Source organism: Camelus ferus, chromosome 5 (genome assembly GCF_009834535.1).
Source record: "Camelus ferus isolate YT-003-E chromosome 5, BCGSAC_Cfer_1.0, whole genome shotgun sequence".
Classification (NCBI taxonomy): Eukaryota; Metazoa; Chordata; class Mammalia; order Artiodactyla; family Camelidae; genus Camelus; species Camelus ferus.
The window spans coordinates 22,697,291-22,721,404 of NC_045700.1; positions in this window are offsets into that span (position 1 = coordinate 22,697,291).

Here is a 24,114-nt window from a genome sequence, read left to right on the forward strand (position 1 = left end):
TGTTCAAACCCTACCTTTTCCCGCAAGATCTTTCTCATTCACTTGCACCCAAATCTCAGCAAATGACTTTACTTCCTATATCAAAGAATAAAAAAAGCCACTGGACATAAGTGCTTTAATCTTTTCTCTTCTTCTGTGATAAATGTATTTCCATCTAAATCCAGCTTTAATCTTTCCCACCTGATCTATGGAAAAAGGTTCCTCCTTCTGTCAAAGCGAATCCCTCTGCCTTCTGCCTTTTTCTGAGACTCTCCTCTTATAATTATCTTTTCCTTTCAAAATCTTCAGTATCTCTTCCCCTCCATTCATAAACATGGCCATGCCCCACCCTAAAACAAAAAAGTTGCACCTAGGTTAGTCTTCTGTATGTAACTTACCACCTCCGCTTCCACAAAAAGTAGTCTAAACCAGGGATCAACAAAATTTTCTCTTTAAGTATAGACAGTAAACATTTTAGCCTGAGCAGGCTATATTTGCCACACCTCATCAACTCAGTAGTTGTAGCATGGTTCTCCACACTGCTACCCAAGCCCAACTATTTATTTTCTCTCCCCTGACTATTGCAATAATTTCCTTGACTCCGTTATGTCTCTACAGAGATTTCCTAGTGTCCAATATCTCCTTCTTCGGTTTTTACTTTATAACACTGCCAGTGACATTTTTGCAAATGGTAAACATTATATAAATCCATGCTTAGAAAGTGTTAAGGGATTATCCTTGAGAATAAAATACCAGTTCAACTCAGAGAAAGAAGGAGTAACACCCCGATCTTATCCCTGCCCATTTATCCCTTCTCCTCTCCAGATATTCTGGCCTTCCTGCAACTTTCCAAATGTCATTTAAACTGCTCCTGTATGCTTGATTATTTCTGTATGCCTTTAACTGGGCTGTTTCTTCTTTCTACAATGACATTGTCTACCCACCTTCATCTTTCAATTCTCTATGCAGGGATGTGGAAACACTTAGCTTTCTGTGTTAGGGATTTCCCTTAGGTCCTGTACATCACTGATCATGTTGTATTACAATGCTTCAGTACAGCATATTGAACATATGAATTCATATATATATATATATAGCAACATTGATAAAAACCATGTCCTATTGGATCATGTTTAGCAAGACACGGGCCCAGCCTTCTCAAAGATGCAAGTCATCTGGAATTGCTAGCAGCTGCCTTGGCTCCTGCCTCATTTTCTAATCACACAAGAACCAATGACTCTTACTTCCATGGCCTCAAAGGACCACAAGAATCTGAGCAGTGGAGACTTTCTTATCTAGCACTCTTAATCTCTTCCCTTCTCCATATGACCTGCTCCAGCAAGACTACTATTTTGAGAAATATTCAGGCAAAAAAACTGTCAAGTACTTCCAAGCACAGCAGGGAGGATCTTGAGTTTCTCCAGCTCATCCGCAGTAAGATGCTAGCATCTCCTTCTACAGTTACTTCCAATTCTAACTAGTAACTCTTTTGAGAATTTCTTCCTTGAATGTAGCCTGAGCTCTAGTCCTTCATTCAAGAAACAACAACAACAACAGCAGCAACGACAACAAAACCCAGTTCATATTCTAGTACATCTTAATGACTATCTGTAAGCCAATCTCACAGCAGCAGCACTGACTCTCCTTAGCCTGGACGCATTTATTATAACAAGTATTAGGAATCTTCATTTGAATTCCCAAGAGTAACCTAATTCCCCCAAAATACAACTAGATCCACACAGTTTATCAAACCAGAAATCTAGTGTCATCTTCAAATTTCTCCTCTTTTACACCTAGCACTGTCATTTCATTCTCCCCATTCACCAAGTCCTGCCCTGAACTCTTAAATGTATCTCAACTCCATCAATCCACTTGTCCGGCCAAACTCCAATTCAAACAATTTCTCACCTGGATTATTGTAACTACCCACTAACTGGTCTCTGTGGTAACAATTTGATACTTCTTTAATCTGTACTCCATACTATAGACAGAACAATGTTTCTAAAAAGCACAACTGGCCTATGCCATTCTCCTCCAACATTTACATATATTTTATTGGGGCCATTCTAAATTGGCCCTGCTTATCTCTCAACATTATTTCCTTATCTTTATTTCACTTTCTGCCCCTAAATATGCATTCCCTCAAAACCAGGGCTTTAACACCACCCACAGGCTTGTAGGGGACTTTTCTCACTCCCTCATGTCAGGGTCTTTGCATAAACCATTTACTCTGCTAGGAATATTTCTTCTTCCTTTTTCTTTCATCCACCTCCTCTGCCTCAGTGACCACATCCTACTGCTTCATCGCATAAGTAGTTCCCTGAACTACCAAGACTATTATGTATACCTCTTATATGCTCTAATCATCCTTCACTTTCCCTTGCCATCTATATTGTAAACATCTGCTCATAGTCTATATAATTCTCTGGACATTAAGTTCCATGAGGATAAATGCTATGACTTGTTCTTAATTATATATCCAAGGACTATTACATAGTAACTGATTAGCATATGTATGAGATAAATGAATAAATGATTAATTGCAATGTTAATCATGGGAAATCAAAAGGGATATGAGAGAAAATAGAACATCATAAATATTTCCAGAAGTAGCTATCTACAAACTACCTTGTCTCCTACCTGATAGAATAAAAGATCCTGTAGATTTGAGTTAATACACATGAACTATTTAGTGACAATTAAATTCCATACAAAATTTATAAATATATTTCAAGCCTTTTGCAGATCAGAATGTACTGTTTAACAATATAGCCCTTTTCACTGAAAAACTCTTATGTACTGTTTTGAGAACAATTACCATTATCTTCCCAATTTTCTTTTTGGATTTCTCAATAGTTGAATTTTTCTATGCACTACTGAAGAGAGGTATGCAGGCGACTTAAAACGCTTACAAAGGAGTCATCCTAGAATGGAAAAAGGATATGAAAAGGAAATGGAAAAGATTCACAAAGAAGTGGAGAATTCAGAATTTGTGTAGTGCCATGAAATGTATAATGTCAAAATTAAAAAACTGATATTGATACAGTTTTCTATTTTGCAGAATAATTATTTGAGCATCATCACAGTACGTAAAAGAAAATTAGAAAATACAGTAGTTCAGGCCCTTCATTTGTTGAGTAGTTTTAAGGTAAAAACAACAAAGCAGACATGCACTAATACAAAAGTTTAATACCAAGGAAGTGAATCAAATGTTGCTTAATTTTTTAAAGTTTATTTAAAAAGTTAATCCTAGTAACCACCATATCAGTGTCTCTGCATTTTCTTTCCGCCAACAAATGTGCAAGTATAAAATGAAGGTATAGATTCCCTCTGTTTGCTACATATAAAGGTGTACACACACACACACACACACACACACACACACACACACACACAGCTTTCACTGTTTAAAGCAGTATGCTACTTATTACTTTTTTCCTACTTGGAAAATATTTATAATATATCTTCTTTGCTTTGTATAGTGTTGAAATACTTGAAAACAAGTATTCTACATTCCGCTTGACTTTTCTACCCACATATTCCTTTTTGTTTTCAACTCATTTTCTCCTCATCTCTGAAAACAACAGTGCTAAATGACAGTGGATTATAAGTAAGTCAAGAAAACACACATTCACAGATAGAAAATTGTTTGTCATCTCTATGCATGATTAGCTGCCTCAAAAAGTTACCAGTCACTGGTTAAGGCTCTAAAATAGAAGAAAAGAATTCATTGATATAGAAAATCTTTCAGAAGATCCGTATTTTCTCACCATCTCATTTAATGTTTTAGGATGAAATGGTAATGAGAACAGCAGAAGAGAAAAAATGCAGTCTAGGGTGACAGGATAATCAGTATGCTGCACACCAGGAAGTCTGCTTCACAGACTGGCTTTCATAATGTTGAGGAAGGCGTATATAATTAGAGTCATCTGAGCATCTAAAAATACCAAACCTATGACAACAGGCACATATTACATCCAACCAGGTATCCAAAGAATTAGTAGAGAGGAGAAAGTGGTACTGATTTACTTAGTTTAATCCCTTGTTAACTGTGTCTTAGAGTTTTTCATTTATTCAAATGGTAAAATGCAGATTTAGATAATTCCTTTCTAGAGTCACAGGTAAGTTTTCATATTGCATACACTTGTAATACAAGAGCGTACCAGAGCATGAGAAGATGGGAAGAATGACTGCTCAGAGAGGCTTCAGAGGAAAACAGAAATGGCACTCTGGCAAGCAAAGGGAAAAAGTAAAGATAAAAATAGGAAAACAAACATGAACAATGGTTCATACAAGAGAAAAAGTCTTTGCATGAGGTTAGAGGGTAGGGGTATTTCTCAATAGCACGTAACTGAAGTTTCAGAATAGCCTAGGAAACCAGGCACAAGGCTGTGAATGTGATATAAATGATCCTCCATGCACACAACCAAAACCTACAAAAGTAATCCAGATAGCCAAATCTTCCATTCTCCAATGGAAGTAAGTGAATACTATATATTTAAATGTAAGTGGCAATTTAAGCACAGACTTCCTGTTAGTTAACTTTATATTCAGATTTTGTTTTAGCCAAGGATGGTTTGTCCAGATTCTAGGACGTGTCATACATACTGTGAGAAAGAGACGATCCTAGAGAAGAATATCGTACTCTTATCTGGGAGAGACCTGTCACCTCCCCTGTAGATGACGGAAGATAGAAGATAGTTTATTTCTCAAAACAACACAATCTGTAAAAAGCAGTTGGGAGAAGAGTCCAAGAATTTCTACTTTGCTTTAGACAATCTATCATGACTTGAGTGAACCTTGAGATGAGCTCTGTCTACATTTTACCTTTTGGGCAGGAGTCAGAGTTTACGCTGCCTTGCCTCCATACTACACAGGGCATATAATAAACTCTTTGGTGGTTAAGCTGAATCTTGCAATTAGCAGACCTGAGTTGAAGCAGATACTGCGCATCCCTGTCCCTGGACAGAGGATCTGACGGGGATTACAGCAGAGATTTCTCCAGGAACACCTTCTCACAGTCTCTTTCAGCTTCCTCCTGAACTGGCTGAGGGGTACACCGATCATGGGACTAATCTTTGTCATTTCCTTGATAAACTCTGTAATTTGGTCGAACATCACACTTTCACAAGCATCATCTCTTTTGTGTTGGATGAAATTTCAACAATTTGTAATAAAACAGTCTGGCTCAGTATAGAATTACTAGATTTAAAATAGTAATCCTTGAGAATTATTAATATCCTTTAGTATATTCTTGATAATTAATAATTCTTGAGAAGTTTGAAGCAATTATTTTCTTTCTTTTTTGTCTAACTTCTTTCCATTAGGCCCTTGCCACATCCCTGGGCCAGTGTGACTGCTATTTTTCACTTACCTTTCTTTATATGCTTCATCCTGTAAGTTTTTAAACTTACCACCTTCATAGTTCTTTAAACTAAATATTGAGTTCCCTGGCAAGGGTAATGTTTCTCTTCATTACTTTCAATTCTGTGAAATTTAATTATGAAATTTTATTTATCACTTTTCTCTTACATTTGCTTTTCTTTTTGGAAAGACTCTTAATTGAAGGTTAAAACATAAAGACCAATTATCTAATTTTCTTCTCTATTTTCCATGTTCTTGTCTTTTTGTTTTAATTTCTAAATTATTTCTTTAAATGTATCTTTCCATCTTCTAAGCTTTAAAAGTCTGCTTTCATGTTTTTTTTTAAATTACAAAATGCTTTCTTGTTTTCTGAATATTCTTTTTTAATGGATTAACATTGTTTTTCTTTATAAATATTAAGTTCTTTGACTTCTTTTGTTCTCAGCACTTTCTGTTTTCTAAAAAACACTATTTTTGTTTATTATTTCTGACTATGTTTTTCACATTAAAGGCTTTTCTTAGCTTTTGGATGACTACTGGCTGTTCATTCGTATTTGACAGTGAGACACTTAAAAGATTTGTTTAGATATCCCATCCATTGGTGGAGGTTATACTTTTGTGTTTTCCCTGTAGGCTGACTGGGCATTTTGTTGGAGAAAATTCAAATTGTAATATCTGAAATCCCCCAAATTCTGCCAGAGGAACAGAATGAAATATGCCTGACTAATTATCTGAAAGCCAAGATGAGAAAAAGTGCTGAGAATCTCAGTATTCAAGAATATAGATTTTTTCCCATGTAATATTCCTTTTTTTAGCTACAATTATACCTAAATTTCCTTTGTACCTGATGTCCCTAATTCTTGGGCATCTTCTAGTCACTTTCTTAATAGAGAAATCCTCTCATACTCTGTCTTACTGTGCCAGGTGAAAGAGGGGATCTGGCCACTTTAACTGCATATTTGAAGATTTTCAACCTATGTTGCTTTTTTTATCCATGTCCCACATCCCTGACTTCTTCTAACATAATTTATGACTATCCCTCATTTCTTCAGCCCAAAGTGTCTTGCTTCTCATTAACATCTTGCTACGCAACATAGAAAGTTTCAGCTTTTTATATACTGTTATTTAGTACTTAATTTACTTTGCAACATTTATTATTGCCTTTCATCAGCAGTTATCATCTTTCCTATTATTCTTGTTTTTGAAAGTACATCATTTCTCCCTATAATCTGATGTTTGAGAAGTTTAGGGGAGAAGAGAGGAAGTGGATCAGGGATTAATGTGTGTTCCCAATGCACTGAATGTATCTGGGAGAACCCATCTGTATTAGTTTTCCTGGGCTGCCATAGCAAAATATCACAGAGTGGGTGGCGTAAGCAGTGTAAATTTATTTCCTCACAGTTCTAAGGGCTAGAAGTCCAAGAGTAATATGTCATCAGGGTTGCTTCTTCTGAGGCATCACTTCTTGGCTTGCAGATGGCTGTCTTCTCCTCCCTGTATCTTCACATGTTCCTCTCTCGGTGCGTCTATATCATAATATCCTCTTATTTTAACCACTTATATTGGATTAGGACCAACCCTAATGACCTTATTTCACCTTAATTCTTCTTTAAAGATCCTGTCTCCAAATATAATCATACTCTGAGGGATTAGGGGCTAGGACTTCAATCTATCAATCAACTGGGGGACAAAATTCAGCTCATAACACCATCTATGGTGGAATTAAGGACAATCCCAAAACTGAAAGCAAGAGAACATTACCCAGACGTGTAAGACTTTTGGCAGTGGTACCAATACACAGAAGGGAATAGGAAGGTCAGTATAGTCAATCTGGGCAGAGCTGCAGAAAAATATGGTGCAGGGGGATAGACTGTATATGAGTAATCTTATGCATGTTTAAAGCACAGCACTAAATGCTCTTGAAAACAAAACAAACAAACAAACAAACAAACAAAAACTAGAGCCAGAGAGATCTGAGTGCAAATAACCAAGGATCACAGGCAAAAATATGGCATTACAGTACCAAAAGCAGTAAAAAGAGAATGCCCAAAAGGACTAATTTACAGATTTATAAACAATGATCACATCAGCACTGGAGAACAAGGTTGAAGCAAGAGGAAGGCTGACTTGTTTTTGTCATGGAGGATTTGTTATGTAGCTGTTTACATTTTCAACAACCAACAAAAGTGAGGCTGTAAGAGGAGTTTTAGAGACCATAAAGTTTAGAAGGGCACAGAAGAATATCAGTTATCCTAAGTAGCTGATGTTATAAAACACCAATTATATTAGGCTTGCAATGGTGGCTCTCTAAATAGATTTAGGTTAAGGGGTAACATACTGAATCTTCTGAAGAATACTATGCCACTGTAGTCCTAACTTTTGTTAGAGTATTTTTTTCTCTCTTGGCTTCTCTCCAACTGATGATTCATATCATTGTTTATCCCAGGGAAACAAATGTTCCATGTCTGTGGTAAGTCATAATCTATTTCTATAGCAGCATCAGCTCCATATGCCTCCAGTCATTAAAATGGAGCTTAGCCAATGCAGTCTAAACTGTTATTCTATTATTCTATTTTTCTAAAATAAGGACTAACAATACAGAATACACACCTTTTATTTGCTACCATTTGCAATCTCTTACCTAATGTTGGGGGGAAAAAAGGCTTATTAAAATGGACTTAAGAATCTAATGGCAGTGAGACACTTGTGTGAGTATCAGAGTTGACAAGTAAATGTAGTAAAAGCTGTCAAAACTCAGAGTAACAATTACTTATGAAGAATTTTATTGTCTGGCTATGAATAAACCTATGGAATTGTACAAGGTGCTTAGGAGATCTAGTTCTGGCCCTTCCATTAATCAGAAGAATGTCCAAGTCTAAATATTGACTGGTGATTTGCTTTCCTCTCTTGGAGGACCTCAGGAGAATGGCACTGTAAAGAAAGAATGCCAAATTCACAAAATCCAGAGCTTGGAGTAAACAGGAGATGAGAATGCAATCTTTTCTCAGTATTAAATATCAATCCCTGTGCTAAAAATGAAATATCTGTCTCCTATACAAGCAAAATAAGATTTAGATTTAGCTTTTTCACACGTTTGTCATTAATTACACTTTTAAGTGATGTATATGCTCTGAAATCCCAGTCATTCAATTCAAATTTGGAAATTAATACTTATCAAGATTAAATCAATTCTGGTGATATTTTTCATGTATATGTTTGTGCATGTTTCATAACTTTAAACTACACAAATACTTCTATTATGCATCCTTAACTAATATTCCAAATGAATATATATTTGAAGTGTTCAAGCTTTTTTGCCCACATGAAAATGCATGCAATAAATTACAAATACTTTGTCAAATTTCTATTTAATGGAAAGTCATGCTAAAATGAGTTAAACAGTAGATTTCAGCAGTGGAAAATACCTTTCATTCAAAACTTAAAGTGATACTGAAAGGGTGTATTGCTGTTGCTTTTTTTATTTTTTAAATTTATACATTTTTTTCTCAAGAACATTACAGTTTCTTTTGCTTATTGAATATTCATTGACATTTCTGGAATAGGATATATAACTTGCTGTGTACTGTCAATCAAAATCTCTTAGCTATGTATTATTGCTATAAAGCTTTTATTGATACTAAACAAATTACTAAATGTAGATAGGTGCTTTTTATATAAAAGTGGATGAAAGAAAGATATTTTAAATGAGACTTTGAATTTAATACTGCTTCAGGCTACTACTACTGAGAAAATTCACCTGGAAAGCACTTTTTAACTAGGAGCAAACATTCTACAGCTCAAAGAACAGGGAGGCACTTCACTTTATCCATTCTCAAATGCAAAGCAAAATTATGAAATTTGTCTCTGTAGTCTTTATGTTATGACTTTTCTTTCATGACAATATTTTGGCAGTTACAAAACAATGATTCAAAAATTTAGCAAGCAGATAGCTCACTAAAAATCCTGAAGTCTGGGCTCTACACCAAACATACAGAATCAGAATCAATAATGTGTTGGAAAGGAGTAGACGGAGAGGCAGCAAGCATCAATATATTTAACTAGGTAGCTCTGAAGCATAGCATAGTTTAAGCACCGCTGTTTTGATACTCCTGGTGTTTACCTTTTTTCCTTTACCAAATTGATATCCAGGGATCACCCTATGATTGTCTTCCAGATTGCAGTTACTTTGCCTCCTGCACAATTGATATTTACTCTTTGTACTTCATCCCTTAAATTCGACATCATGAGCTTCCTTAAATCAACAATTACCTAACTGTCTAAATTCATAAATGAGAGGAACTTCCCAGTTCTGGCTAGCTTCCCAGTGTCTTAAAAGAGTAATTTTATGCCCAAGGAATAATCCAATGTGGTGATTAATTGGTGGGCAATTCAGACCAGAAACGATAGGAGAGCTGTTTTATTTTAAGATATCAGGTAATACATGTTAGGTCTTCAGGACAGTATAGTTTATTCCAAGTTCTACAACATAAGCCAGTTATTTATTCTGAGTATTTTAGCTCCATCTTATTTCAGACAACCCTGACTCTCTCTTAGGTTTAAGGAAACACCCTCAAAATAAAAATGGAATTCCTCGGTAGGAATTTATAGAATTCAATAGGTTTTATCAGACAATTGGGTTTATAAAATGAGGGGAATAATTCCCCTACCTTATGAAATTTTAGGGGTCCAAATGAGTTCATGTAAACTTAACACTTAGACATGGTCACATTTTATGTATCAAACAGGCAAAGATCTTTAATATACTAATGTGCATTGTGGCTAAGTGGGGGTATGTATCATTTTCTAAATAGTTCTGAAAAGATCGTGGAATTTGTCTTACTTCTTTGGAGAAATACACTCTGGAAAACCCCACATGAACTTTTTGTCTTGCATGTATCCTACCTGCTCCAGGTAGTCCAGAAAACATCACTCTGTGAAATAAAAACTAAAGCAATAACTTAAGGCGAACAATAAACAATTTGCTTATGTCTTTTGTCTGAATTTCAGTCATCAGTGGACATTCCAAAACTTAACTGTTATAATGTAAGTTAGTGGTCAAGTAGCATTTAGACAATGGAGGTTTGGAGAATATGACTTTTCAGTATTTACTGACCACTGTATTTCAGTCTTAAGTCTTCTGTGAAACAGAGTATCCTGTCACCCTATCACTGCCTAATGAAAATACCTGATGCTGGTTCAAATTAGTTTGCACTTATCCTCATTTAACAGTGATTTGACGGCTGCCTAAATTTAATTTATCTGGAATGCTATGTTGTGAATATTGGTTCAGTTTATCAAAATTTGATCCTCTTTTAGAGGACACTTGATTAGAATATATTTTCCTGCCTTACTTGAAGTTAGAAATGGTCACATGACTTATCTTGGCAAATGATATGTGAGCAGCAGTTATGTGTTACTTCTGGACCAGAACTTCCAGACATGATGCACAGGTTGCCATGCCCCTTCCTCCTGCGATAAACAAGCAACCTTAAAGGCAGTGCAGGCTCTGCAGGTCTATTGCCCTGAATATGGATGACAAATACGCCTGTATTGGTTAAGTCACTGAAATTCTTGGCTTACTTTTTACTACAGGATAACCGAGCTTATCCTGACTGATATATTTTTATATTAGAAAAAAAGGTGTTCTTCAAAGTTGCTAACATGTTTATTGTCCTATGATTGCATTATTCTGTCTGTTAGGTGAAGTGATAAATCAGCCATATGAACTAGCTAAGAACTAGACTCTGAGTTCAAGATTTGCAGATATTAATATATATATAATGGATAGATAACAAGGTTATACTGTGTAGCATAGGGAACTATAATCAATATCTTGTAGTAACTCATGGTGGAAAAGAATATGAAAACGAATATATGTATGTTCATGTATGACTGAAGCACTGTGCTATACACCAGAAATTGACACAACATTGTAAATTGACTATATACTTCAATAAAAATATATATTAAAAAAAGAACTAGACTCTGAAATTAGTTAAAATTCTGTCAATTTATAGAAATCTGAGCAACCAAACATCAGGCTCTCATTAATTATTATCCTAGTTAGTCAATGTATTCCTTTTTTATAATATTTTACATGTAGCCATTTTAAAATTACATATTCATTTAACAACTATAACTCTTCAAGCATTTTGTTCTTGAATCCCTTTGCACTCTTAAAAATCATTGAACACATCAAAGATCTTTATATGTGAGTTATTGCTGCAAATAATACTATACTCAAAATTAAAACAGGGAGCATTAATTAATATTTTATTGGGAGATAACTGTAGATCCACAAGTAGTTGTAAGAAACAATACAAAAGATCAGCGTACCCTTTCCCCATTTTTCTCTAGTGATAACTACTTTCAAAATTATAGTACAATATCACACCTAAGATATGAATATTAATAGTGAAGATATAGAATATTACTATCAGCATAAGGATCCCTTGCTACCCTTATATGGCCACATCTACTTTCCACTCAGCCCCACTTCCTCCTTAATCCCTGGAAACCATCAACCTGTTCTCTGTTTCTATAATTGTGGCATTTCAAGGATGTTACATAAATGCAATTATACAGTATGCACTCTTTGATGATTGGCTTTCTTCATTCAGCATAAGATTCATTCGTGTTGTGGTATGTAACAAGAGTACTTTTTTGTTTTATCTGAGTTATATGAATGTACCAGAGTTTATTTAACCATTCACCCACTAAAGGACACCTATGCTTTTTCTATTATTGGTCTACTGTGATTATAGCTGCGATAAACATTCAGATATAGATTTTCATGTAAATGTTAAGTTTTCATTTCTCTAAAATGAATGCCCAGGAATGCAATTGTTGAGTCACATGGTAATTACATGTTTAGTTTTTTTTTTTTATTTATTTAGTAAATTGCTATACTGACCCTAAAAGCTACACACAAAAACTACTAGAGATGATAAAAAAATTCAGCAAGGTATCAGGATACAAGATTAACATATAAAAATCAGTTGCATTTCTTTACATTAACAATGAATTAGCAGGAAAAGAAAGTAAACAAACAATTCCTTTAAAAATTGCATCCAAAACAATAAAATACTTAGAAATAAATCTGACCAAGGAGATGAAAGACTTATACATGGAGAACTACAAAATATTGGTTAAGGGAATTAAAGATGACTTTAAGAAATTGAGAGAAATCCCATGCTCTTGGATTGGAAGAATCAATATTGTTAAAATGGCCATACTGCCCAAGGCAATCTACAGATTTAATGTGCTCCCTATCAAATTACCCAAAATATTTTTCACCAAACTAGAACAAACAATCCTAAAATTTATATGGAATCACAAAAGACCTAGAATTGCCAAAGCAATATTAAAGAAAAAAAACAAAGTTGGAGTAATCACCCTCCCAGACTTCAGACAATATTACAAAGCTACAGTAAATCAAAACAGAATGGTATTGGCATAGAAACAGATATATGGATCATGGAACAGAATAGGGAGCCCAGAAATACACCCACAGACCCATGGTCAATTAATCTTTGACAAGGGAGGGAAAATATATAAATGGAGAAAAGACAACTTCTTCAGCAAGTGGTCTTGGGAAGACTGTACAGCAGAATGTAAATGAATGAAGTTAGAACACTCCCTCACACCATCCACAAAAATAAATTCAAAGTGGCTTAAAGACTTAAATATAGGACAAGACACGATAAACCTCCTAGAAGAAAATATAGACAAAACATTCTCTGACATAAATCTAAGCAAAGTTTTCCTAGGGCAGTCTACACAGGCAATAGAAATAAGAGCAAATATTAACAAATGAGACTTAATTAAACTTACAAGTTTTTGCATAGCAAAGGAAGCAATAAGCAAAACAAAATGACAACCTATGACATAGGGGAAAATATTTGCAAATGATGCAACTGACAAAGGCTTAATTTCCAGAATACATAAACAGCTCATACAACTTAATAAAACCAACCAACCAAACAAACAAACAAAAAAACAATCCAATCCAAAAATGGGCAGAAGACCTAAACAAGCAATTCTCCAATGAAGACATATAAAGACATAAAAATAGCCAGTAGGCACATGAAAAAATGCTCAATATTGCTAATTATCAGAGGAATGCAAGTCAAAACTACAATGAGGTATCACCTCACACCAGTCAGAATGGCCATCATCAAAAAGTCCACAAATGGTAAATGCTGGAGAGGGTGTGGAGAAAAGGGAATTCTCCTACACTACTGGTGGGAATGTTTGGTGCAGCCATTATGGAAAACAGTATGGATATTCTTCAAAAAAAGTAAAAATAGACTTACCCTATGATCCAGCAATCCTACTCCTGGGCATTATCTGTAGGGAACTCTAATTCAAAAAGATACATGCACCCCAATGTTCATAGCAGTGCTATATACAACAGCCAAGATATGGAAGCAACCTAAATGTCCATCGACAGATGACTGGATAAAGAAGCTGTGGTATAGTTACACAATGGAATACTACTCAGCCATAAAAAAGAATAAAATAACGCCATTTGCAGCAACATGGATAGACCTAGAGATTGTCATTCTGAGTGAAGTAAACCAGAAAGGGAAAGAAAAATAACATAGGATATCACTCATATGAGGAATCTTAAAAAAAAAAAAAAAGAATAAAAGGACACTATGAACTCATTTACAAAACAAAAAGACTCACAGACATCATAGTAAACAATCTTATGGTTACAGGGGAAAGGGGGTGAGAAGGGATAAATCTGGTAGTATGAGATTTGCAAATGTTAGCTACTGTATCTAAAAACAGATTGAAAAAACGCAAGTTTCTTCTAGGGAACTATATTCAATATACTGTAATAATCTATAATGAAAAAGAATATGAAAATTAATATATGTATGTATATGCATGACTGGGACACTGTGCTGTACACCAGAAACTGATACATTGTAACTGACTGTACTTCAATTTAAATAATTAAATTAAATTAATTTAATTTAAAAAACTGCTACACTGTTTTCCAGAGTGGCTAAATAATTTTACAATCTTATTAGCAATGTGTGAGTGATCTGGTTTCTCTGCACCTTCTCCCACATTTGATATTGTTATTCTTTTTTATTTTAGTCATTCTGATAGGTGTGTAGTGATACCTCACTGTGTTTTTAATTCCTATTTCTCCTAGTAGCTAATGATATTGAATATCTTTGTATGTTTACTTGCCATCTAAATCTCTTCTCCAGAGAAATATTTCTTCATGTCTTTTTCTTGTTTCTTAATTGAATTGTTTTTGAGTTTTGAGAGTTCTTCATGTATTCTAGATGCAATTTTCTGTCAGATATGCAGTTTGAAATATTTTCTCCCAGTCTGTAGCTTGTCTGAACTTTCTATTATGTAGGTCTTCTGTAGAGCAAAAGTTTTTAATTTTGATGAAGTAGAGTTTATCATTCTTTCCTTCTATCAATTGTGCTTTTGAGATTTTTGCCCACTCTGTCTCTCTTTTTCTCTTTTGGTCCCTCATTCTCAGTAATATTCATTGCCCTGTCTTCAAGTTTACTGAAGTCCCTTTAGTTTGCTTTTCATTAGTTGTTTTATTTCTCAACTCAAGCATTTCTTTTTTGTTTCTTTTTAGGTTTTTTTCTCTCTATTGATATATCCATTTTGCTTATATGTTGTTTTCTTGACTTTTAATCAATATTTTTAGTTCTTTAAGCATTTAAGATAGTTTAAAAAAAAATCTGTACCTAGTAGATTCCAACAGGTCTTTTTCAAGGAAAGTTTCTGTTGAGTTTATCTTTTTCCATTGAACAAGCCTTTTTTCTTGTTTCTTTGTAGCTATTGCATTTTTTTAGTTGAAAACTGAACATCTGAATTTAATAGTGTGGCAATTCTGGAAAGCAGATTCTCCTCCTCTCTCAGGGTTCTCTGTTTTATTTTTGTTGTTGTTGTTATTTTGATTGTTATAGCTGCCTCTGTATGGAGGATCAGGATGAGATGTAAATTTAACATCTTCTCAGGTAACTTTCTAATTTATCCTTTATATATATTTGCTTTTGATATTTAGTCTTTAATATCTGGGTCCACAAGTAGGGAAAAAAAAAATGAAGAGGAAGGAAAGTGCACCGGCCCTTAAATACCTGGAAGTCAATCCAGCTACAGGGGGCCTGTAACAATGGGGTAAAGTGTAGCAACAATAGGGTAAGGTATAATAACAATGACTACCACTTCTTGTCTGCATCTCTATTATGAGAAACAGCATTCAGCAATCAAAGCACAGATTCCTGATATTTCAAGGACAGAATTCTTTTTGTTCATCCTAGCTCCCTCAAGCTGTGTGCAAACTGCTCCTGGAATGCACACACAGCTGCTTTGTGTGCCATGAGGCTCTCAGTAGCAGTTAGGTGGCTGCTACTGTGCTCAGACCTGAAATTGGTCAAAATTAACTACAGTTTACCATCCAATACTTGCTTGGGAAGTTGCAAACCTTCCGCAGACATCAGAGTTCCAAAATAGTTACATCACACGGATTCTACCAGTATAATTGTGGTCTAGATGGGAAGACAGACTTCTAGTACTTTCTTCTGTGCCCTGTTCCCAGAATCCTCTTCCCTGTTGCACTTATTTTTAAACTGGTTTCCATTTGATTAGATCAAGCACTGTGATAACTCTTGTGAATAACTTGTTTTACAACATGTCCTGTAAAAAACTGGTTATAATTTATTTATTCACATATTGTTACCCAGCAAAACTGTTACCTTCTTTATTGTTGTTACATTAGCTAATTTGTCTTCATAACATTAGCATCTGTCATGAAGTAGGTGCCAGACAAAAGGCTGTTGATCTGAATTTAATGGAAATTAAGAAAGGATGTTTATCATTTACTGCATGACCAACTGCTTACATTCTAAAATCATAATCTTAAAAAAATACTTCTGAACTGGTAAGAAAAATGATTTTATATAGAAAAAGGACATAGTCTTTAGAATAATTAATTCTGCCAGTCTAATCTGCTTTATTTGAATAGCTTATGTACTACTTCAATTCCTGCATCATGCTTAGAACTCAATGCACATGTCCCATCATTTAGACTATCTTTCAATGTACATATGCACATTAGTAAATGAACTGCCTATGGGGGAAAGAAAGATAAAAGCGAATTACACCAAAATAAAATAAAGAGCTCCACACAGAAGACTGCAAAAATCCAAAGCAAAGGTGGATAATTGCACTAAAATGTCTCAGTCTCTTCAGAAATACAGACTAGTATGTTACCACTACCAGAGAGAAAGAGAATCTAAGCCTAGAGTCAAACCAGAGTGTGTCACATTTTGAGGCCTTTGTGGCAGGGCATCCGCTCAAGTGTACAGGTGCACATAATTCTTTACTCTGATATTACTGCCGTTAAATCCACAGTGATGCTCAGCCTGTGCTGGTAGTTGACCTCAGTACTGGCAATCCTCCATGCCTAGCTTTGGAAGCAAATTCCAGGCTAGGAAATCTAAATTATATTTAATTCACTTTAATTTGAGAAATAAATGCAATGTCAGTTAACTTATGAATTCTAATTATATGTGTCAAAAATTTGTGTGGAGGAAATAGGAATAAGAATTGTAATAGGAAAGGAGACTTACATTTATTGACACCAAGTAAAAAATAGGTATGAGACCTTTAAACAGTTTGCCAAGACTTGTTTAGGCTCTGAGGATGCCACCTTACTGGGTTTATTACTCAAACTAAAGAGCTCATGCTTGAGGTAAGATACTTATTCATCTGCTGCACCTAAATTTGCTTTTCTCTTAATTGAGCCCAGCATGAGGTAAGACTTTGTAAGCAAAGTACATACTGCCTTTTTGTAATCTGACTTTTACAATATCTATTCCCCCAGAATCATTTTTCCTGACCCTAGTGGTTGATCAGGTTAAGGTAAGGTGTAGTAGCAGGAATAAAGAATAAAATAAGCCAGGGCTCCAGAAAAAAAGGAACTAGACAGAACTTCTTAAGTGAACCTTTTTCCCTTCTTAGCTTGGCAAGGTGCAATATACTGAAAAGGTGGTAAACTTCAGTGGATAGTGCTTGTTATTCCCATTAAAAAGGAGCAAGGTCCCTTCTGTTGGGGAGAAGGTACTCCTTCAAATTCCTTAAAAAAAAAAAAAAAAGCCTAGTATTCATACTGGTGCAACACTAGACAGTTCTAATAGTTTCTGGGTTTGATTGTATTTTAGGCTGAACCATGTTATACTATGTTTAAACAGAAATTGAACTGACTTCCAATGCTTATTGTATTATTGTTATAGTTCCAAGTGACTTACAATTGAGCTCTAACTGTGATTTAGGGGGAAAAGAGTCTTCCTCTTACAGTCCATAAAAATTATTTTTTTTATAATCTTAGGCCCCCTCTATTTCATTTAATTTTTGTTTGTTTCCTACATTTGGGAAATTTAGTGTTAAAATTCTCAGCTAATAACCTCTCAGTTTCTGAAAATCCAATCCAGGCCTATGAGTTGTTTAGACAACTGCCTTACCTTTTAGTATGAAGATAGTTGATGGAAATTTTAATATAATGAAATTTTAATCATTCATTATAATGTGCGGTTTCTAATCAAAGTTAATAGAAAAATGTGGATTGTACTTTGAGAATTGGGATGGGAAGAAATAGGAATCAATGTAGTGAGAAATCTTTTGCTTTGTGCTATCTGATTTAGAAATATATCAATAAATGCTATGAGAAATGCCCAGAAAGAGTGGGATTTTAATAAAATTAAATATAGTTAAATCTGAAAATATAAGAAAAAAACTTATGATTTATGTTAGTTTCCTTCTCATGGATAATCAAAACTGATATTACAACTCATTATTATATTCATTATAATTTTTAAAGAAAAAGTACTTAAATATACCCCGCATTTGTAAAATAAAAATAGATGAGGTATAACATTTCAGCCTGTCCCTTCAACTGGTAGATTCATTACACATGAATGGTGACTTTTTAAACACAAAATTACATGACAGAATCTTTCTCACCACTTCAGTATTTAGTGATGCTAGCTAGCCCTAGCTTTAGAACAAAAATCAACCCATTTAATGAAATGCTTACTTAAACACCAAAGCCATTATTACATATGTAACAGTTTGGAAATACTACATTACACTTGGAAAATGCCCAGCACCAGTGAATCAATTTTCTATCTGCTTTGTAAAAACAACTTCTGCTTTATTGCTTTTTGGAAACAGAATTGAAGCAATACTTCACAAAAGCCATTAAACAGATCTTGTGACACAAAATATAAGACTTCTAACTAAACTACATCATTTCTCGATTTCTTTTGAATACCTAATGGCATAATGAAAACTGATTAAACTATCCGTATGTTCACATTCTCAGTTATGATATCTGATGGCCTCAAATTAAAAAGTTGATTTGTAAAATGAAGTGATGGTACATTGAACAATCAACCTTATTAACAGAACTCTGAGTAATCTGAAATTTTAATTGGTCAAATAAAGTGGCATTTAATGCTAGAAAATACAGACAATTGTCTATAATTAGAATAATTAACACAAAGATGATTCTTACATAGCAGCAGTAACACATTAAATATTTAACCATAAGGAAAGAAAACAACCTCAAACAGATGAATGAAGGGAAAATTCTTTGGAGAGTTCTTCAAGGTTTACTTTTTTTAATAGTTCCTTTGGGACATGGTTGGCAATTTCATACTATTAATATTGCAAAAGTTATAGCAGGGAAGGAAAAGAGCAGTGTCTTTGATTTTATACCATTTCTAAAAAAGCAACGAGATATTGGAAAAGTATGGATTTGTTAAAAATAAACTAGTCCTGTTAATTTTTTCCTAATATTCACTGTGGTTGAAAGAAATATATTTTAACTAGAAAGAGATGCATTATGTTTAAATTACATCTTATCACATATTATGTTATCAAAAATCTTACAAAAATAATCAAGATTGTGATGAGTTCTTTCATTGCCACTGGAACAGAGGCAGAAAGAATTCAAATAAATCAGCTGTGTGGGTCTGTGGAGCATGTTAAGCACAGGGATGCTGCAAGAATTAGAATTAGTGTCAGTCTTATTTAAAAGCTTCCTTGTTCATCTTTGCAACCCTAGATTGTTGGCCAAGATTAAATCATGAATCTTCTCAATACTCCTGGGAAGTAATTAAAGGAGAAGAAATAGAGAAAAATGACAAAAAGATAGGGGATTTTAATTGTACTTTTATATTACTATGTATTTAAATTAAATAAATGAAAAATGTATACAAATAAAATGCTTTCTTGTGATAACTCATAGGATAAAGGCCAATTCCAAACAAAAAGATTTGGTCCAAATAAACATAAATTAAGAAAAAAAAATACTACTTGGATTACAATTTTTTTCTAAGTAGGGGGAAATAGAGAAATAATTTAATACCAAGTATGATATAAAATAATGATTTTTAAAAACTCTATCAATTAGAATCTAACTAGGAAAATGACTTCATTAATTTGCAATGTCAGTGTAATGCAGAGAATTGGTTATACTGAACTTCAACAGCAAACAGATGACCTTTGGCTAACCCATTAATTAACAGCAGGAAGATATGACCACTATAAGGCTGGAGGGAAAATGGAATTAGGCACTATTACCAATGCTCAGAAGTAAGTGTCATGCAATGAAAGCTAAGACCAGGGCCAGTATGTCTGTGAGAAATGAAGCAATAGAATACACAGAGCCTTTGTCCTCATAAGTAGAGAAGGAAGGGGAAATACCTTGGCCTCTTTCTTTTTCTTACCTTCTAATCTCCTGCCAAAGCCTCCCATACTCAGCCAGAAATCAGCTATTACAGGAGCATTCTTTAGGATTCAGCCCACTTTAAAATAGCACAGTGGTGGGTAAGAGTGGGAGGGAATCTGAGGGCAAACATAGACTGGGCATATCTTTCCATGACATACTATCACACTATCAGATTGACTATGTCAGTGATGTTTCACATCTTAAAACTATGTTACTGCAGGGAAAAATGCCATAAATTTTACCTTTCCATATGAAGAAATGAATACATGGACAATTACAAAAGCTAGTATTACTGTACCAATGGTTTTTAACTGCACTTTTTGTTTTCTGCATGATTTAAGAAACTTAAGACATTTAAAGAACAGAAAACAACTATTAATATAAAGGTAATATTGCTGTGACTTTGGTCTTTAAGTAAAAGTATTGTTTTCTATGTAATTTAAGGGACTAATGCATTGAAAATAATTGTTAGTTTACATTCTGGGACACACAATGCACAGAGATGTAATTTTGTGACATCAATAACCTAAAGGGGTAAGTATGGAGCTGCTCCTTTACAGTCTGTGTTATTTTCACTTTGTATGCTCTTGAAGCTAAGCTGGTATAAATCAAACTACAATGTTTAAACTTTATGATATTAATTAAATGTAATCCACATGGTAACCACAAAGAAGATAGCTATAGAATATATACTAAAGGAAATGAGGAAGAAATATAAACATTTCACTACAAAAAAATCAACTAAATACAAGAGAAGACAGTAATTAAGGGAATAGGGGGAGCTATAAGGCCTATTAAATAGCACAATGACAGAAGTAAGTTCTTCCTTATCAGTAATTATTTTAAATGTAAATAGATTAAGCTCTCCAATCAAAAGACAGAAATTAGCAGTGTAGATAAAATCACATGATCCAACAGTATGCCATCTATAAACAACTCACTTGAGATAAAAAGACACAAAAAGATTGAAAGTTGAAGGACAGAAGACATTTCCTGCAATTAGTAACTAAAAGGGAGCCGAGATGGCTATAATATTCAACAAGTAGACTTTAAATCAAAAAAGGTTATATGAGACAAAGAAAGACCTTATTTACTGATAAAAGTTTCAATATAGCAAGAAGATACAACAACCATAAACACTCATGCTGTAACGATAGATGAACATCATAGTCAACAGTGAAAGACTGAAACAAGGAAAGAATGTTTGCTTCTACCTCTTCTATTCAACATGGTTCTTGAAGTTCTAGCTAGACAACTGAGTCAAGAAAAACAAGAAATAAAAGGCATCCAAATTGGAAATGAAGAAAGAAAAATTATCTCTGCAGATGATATGAAATTATATTTAGAAAACCCTAAGAATCTGATTAAAAGTGTTAGATCTAATAAATAAATTTGGCAAGTAGCAAGATACAAAGTGAACATACAAATCAATTGCATTTCTATACGTAAAAACAATAAACAACCTGAAAAGGAAACTGAAAAAAACAATTCAGTTTACAACAGAATCAAAAAGAATAAAATACTTAGGAGTTAACTTAACCAAGAAGGTGAAAGTCCTGTAAAATAAAAACTATGAAACATTGCTGCTGAAAGAATTAAAGAAGACATAAATTAATGGAAACCCAAATCACATTTATGGATTAGAAGGCTTAATATTCTTAAAATGTTCATAATATCCAAAGCAATCTATAGATTCAATAAAATGTCTTTCAAAATCCTAAAGACATTTTTTGTAGAAATATAAAAACCCATTCTAAAATTCATGTGGCATCTCAATGCAAACTGAATAGCTAAAACAATCTTGGGGGGAAAAAGGCTATTACTGAAAGACTAATGCTTTTTGATTTCAAAATTTACTACAGAGCTACAGTAATCAAAACAATGTGGCACTGGCATAAAGCAGACATACTGAGCGATGGAATATTTTACAAAGCCCAGAAATAGACCCTTATCTATATCATCAAGTGATTTTTGACAAGGGTGTTAAAGCTATTCAATGGAAAAAGGATAGTCTTTTCAACAAATAGTGCTGGGAAAGTTGGACATCCACATGCGAAGGAATGAATTTGGACCCTTACCTAATACCATATACAAAAACTAATTCAACATGAATCAAGGACCTAAATATCAGACCTGAGACAATAAAACTCTTAGAAGAAAACATAAGACAAAAGCTTCATGAGTCTGGAATTGGCAATGATTTCTTGGATTTGACACCAAGATACAGGCAACAAAAGAAAAAAAATAGACAAAGGGACTTCATAATTTTTTAAATTGTGTATCAGAAGACTATCAGCAGAATAAGAAGTCAATCCACAGAATGGGTAAAAATATTTGGATATCATATATCTGTTAAGGGGTTAATATTCTGAATATATAAAGAACTCCTAGAACTCAACAACAAGAAAAACAATTCAATTAAAAAATGGCAAAGATCTTGAATAGACATTTACCTAACCAAGATATATAAATGACCAACAAAACACATGAAAAATGCTCACCATCACTAATCATTAGGAAAATGCAAATCAAAACTACAATAAAATATCACCTCACATCCATTAACATGACTATTACCAACCCCCCCCCCCCAAAAAAAAAAAACAGAAAACAGTAAGTGAGGGTGGGGATGTGGAGATATTAGAAACCTGTTCACTATTGGTGGGGATGTAAAATGGTACAAATGCTGTGCAAAAAAATATAGCAGTTTCTCAAATAATTAACAGTAGGATTACCATATTATCCAGCTATTCCACTTCTGGATATATATCCAAGATAATTGAAAGCAGGACCTCAGAGAGATATTTTTACACCCATGTTAATAGCAGCATTATTAACAATAGCCAACAGATGTAAGCATCTCAAGTATCTTTCAACAGATGAATGGATAAGCAAAATACAGTATATACATACAATGGAGTATTATCCAACCTTAAAAAGGAGAGAAACTCTGCAATATGCTATAGCATGAATGAAGTTTGAGGACATTACACTAAGCCTGTCACAAAAAGACAAATACTGTATAATTCCACTTATATGAGGTACTTAGAGTAATTAAAATTATAAAGACTGGCCAGAAAGAAAGAAAAATGCCGTATGGTATCACTTACATGTGGAATCTTAAACAAAGGACACAAATGAACTTATCTACAAAACAGAAACAGACTCACAGACATAGACAACAAACTTATGGTTACCAGGGGGTAAAGAGGATGGGAAGGGATAAATTGGGAATTCGAAATTTGCACCTCTTGGAGTGTGACAGAAATGTTAGGTATCTTGATTGTGGCAGTGGTTTCATTGGTGTATACATCTATCGAAATTCATCAAATTGTACATTTGAAATATGTGTAGTTTACTGTACAGGAACCATATCACAATAAAGGTGTTAAATAAATTTAAAATAAATAAATAAATAAATACAGTAAAACAAAACCAAAAAAAAATCATAAAGACTGAAAGTATAATTGTGGTTGCCAGGGGCTGGGGGGAAGGAAAGAATGGGGAGTTACTGTTCAATGGATACAGTTTCGGTTTTACAAGATGAAAAGTGTTATTGGGATGGATGGTGATGATGTTTGCCCAACAATGTGAATGTATTTAATACCACTGAACTGAATACTTGAAAGTGGTTTAAATGGTATATGGTATATTACGTGTATTTCACCACAGTAAAAAAAATCACAATGAGATTCCACTATACACTCACTCTAACTATTATCATAAAAAAGACAGAAAACTATCAGATGATAGTGAGGATGTGGAGACATGCAAATCCTCATGCATTGCTGATGGGAATATAAATGGTATCAACTCTGTGGAAAATGGTTGGACAGTTTCTTTTTAACTTTTTAGTTAAACATAATTTCACTGTATGACTGAAAATCAATCCTAGATATCAAACCAAGAGAAATCAAAACATATGCCCACATAAAGACACGTACACAAATATGCACAGAAGCATTATTAACAACAGCCTAAGACTAAAACTGGGA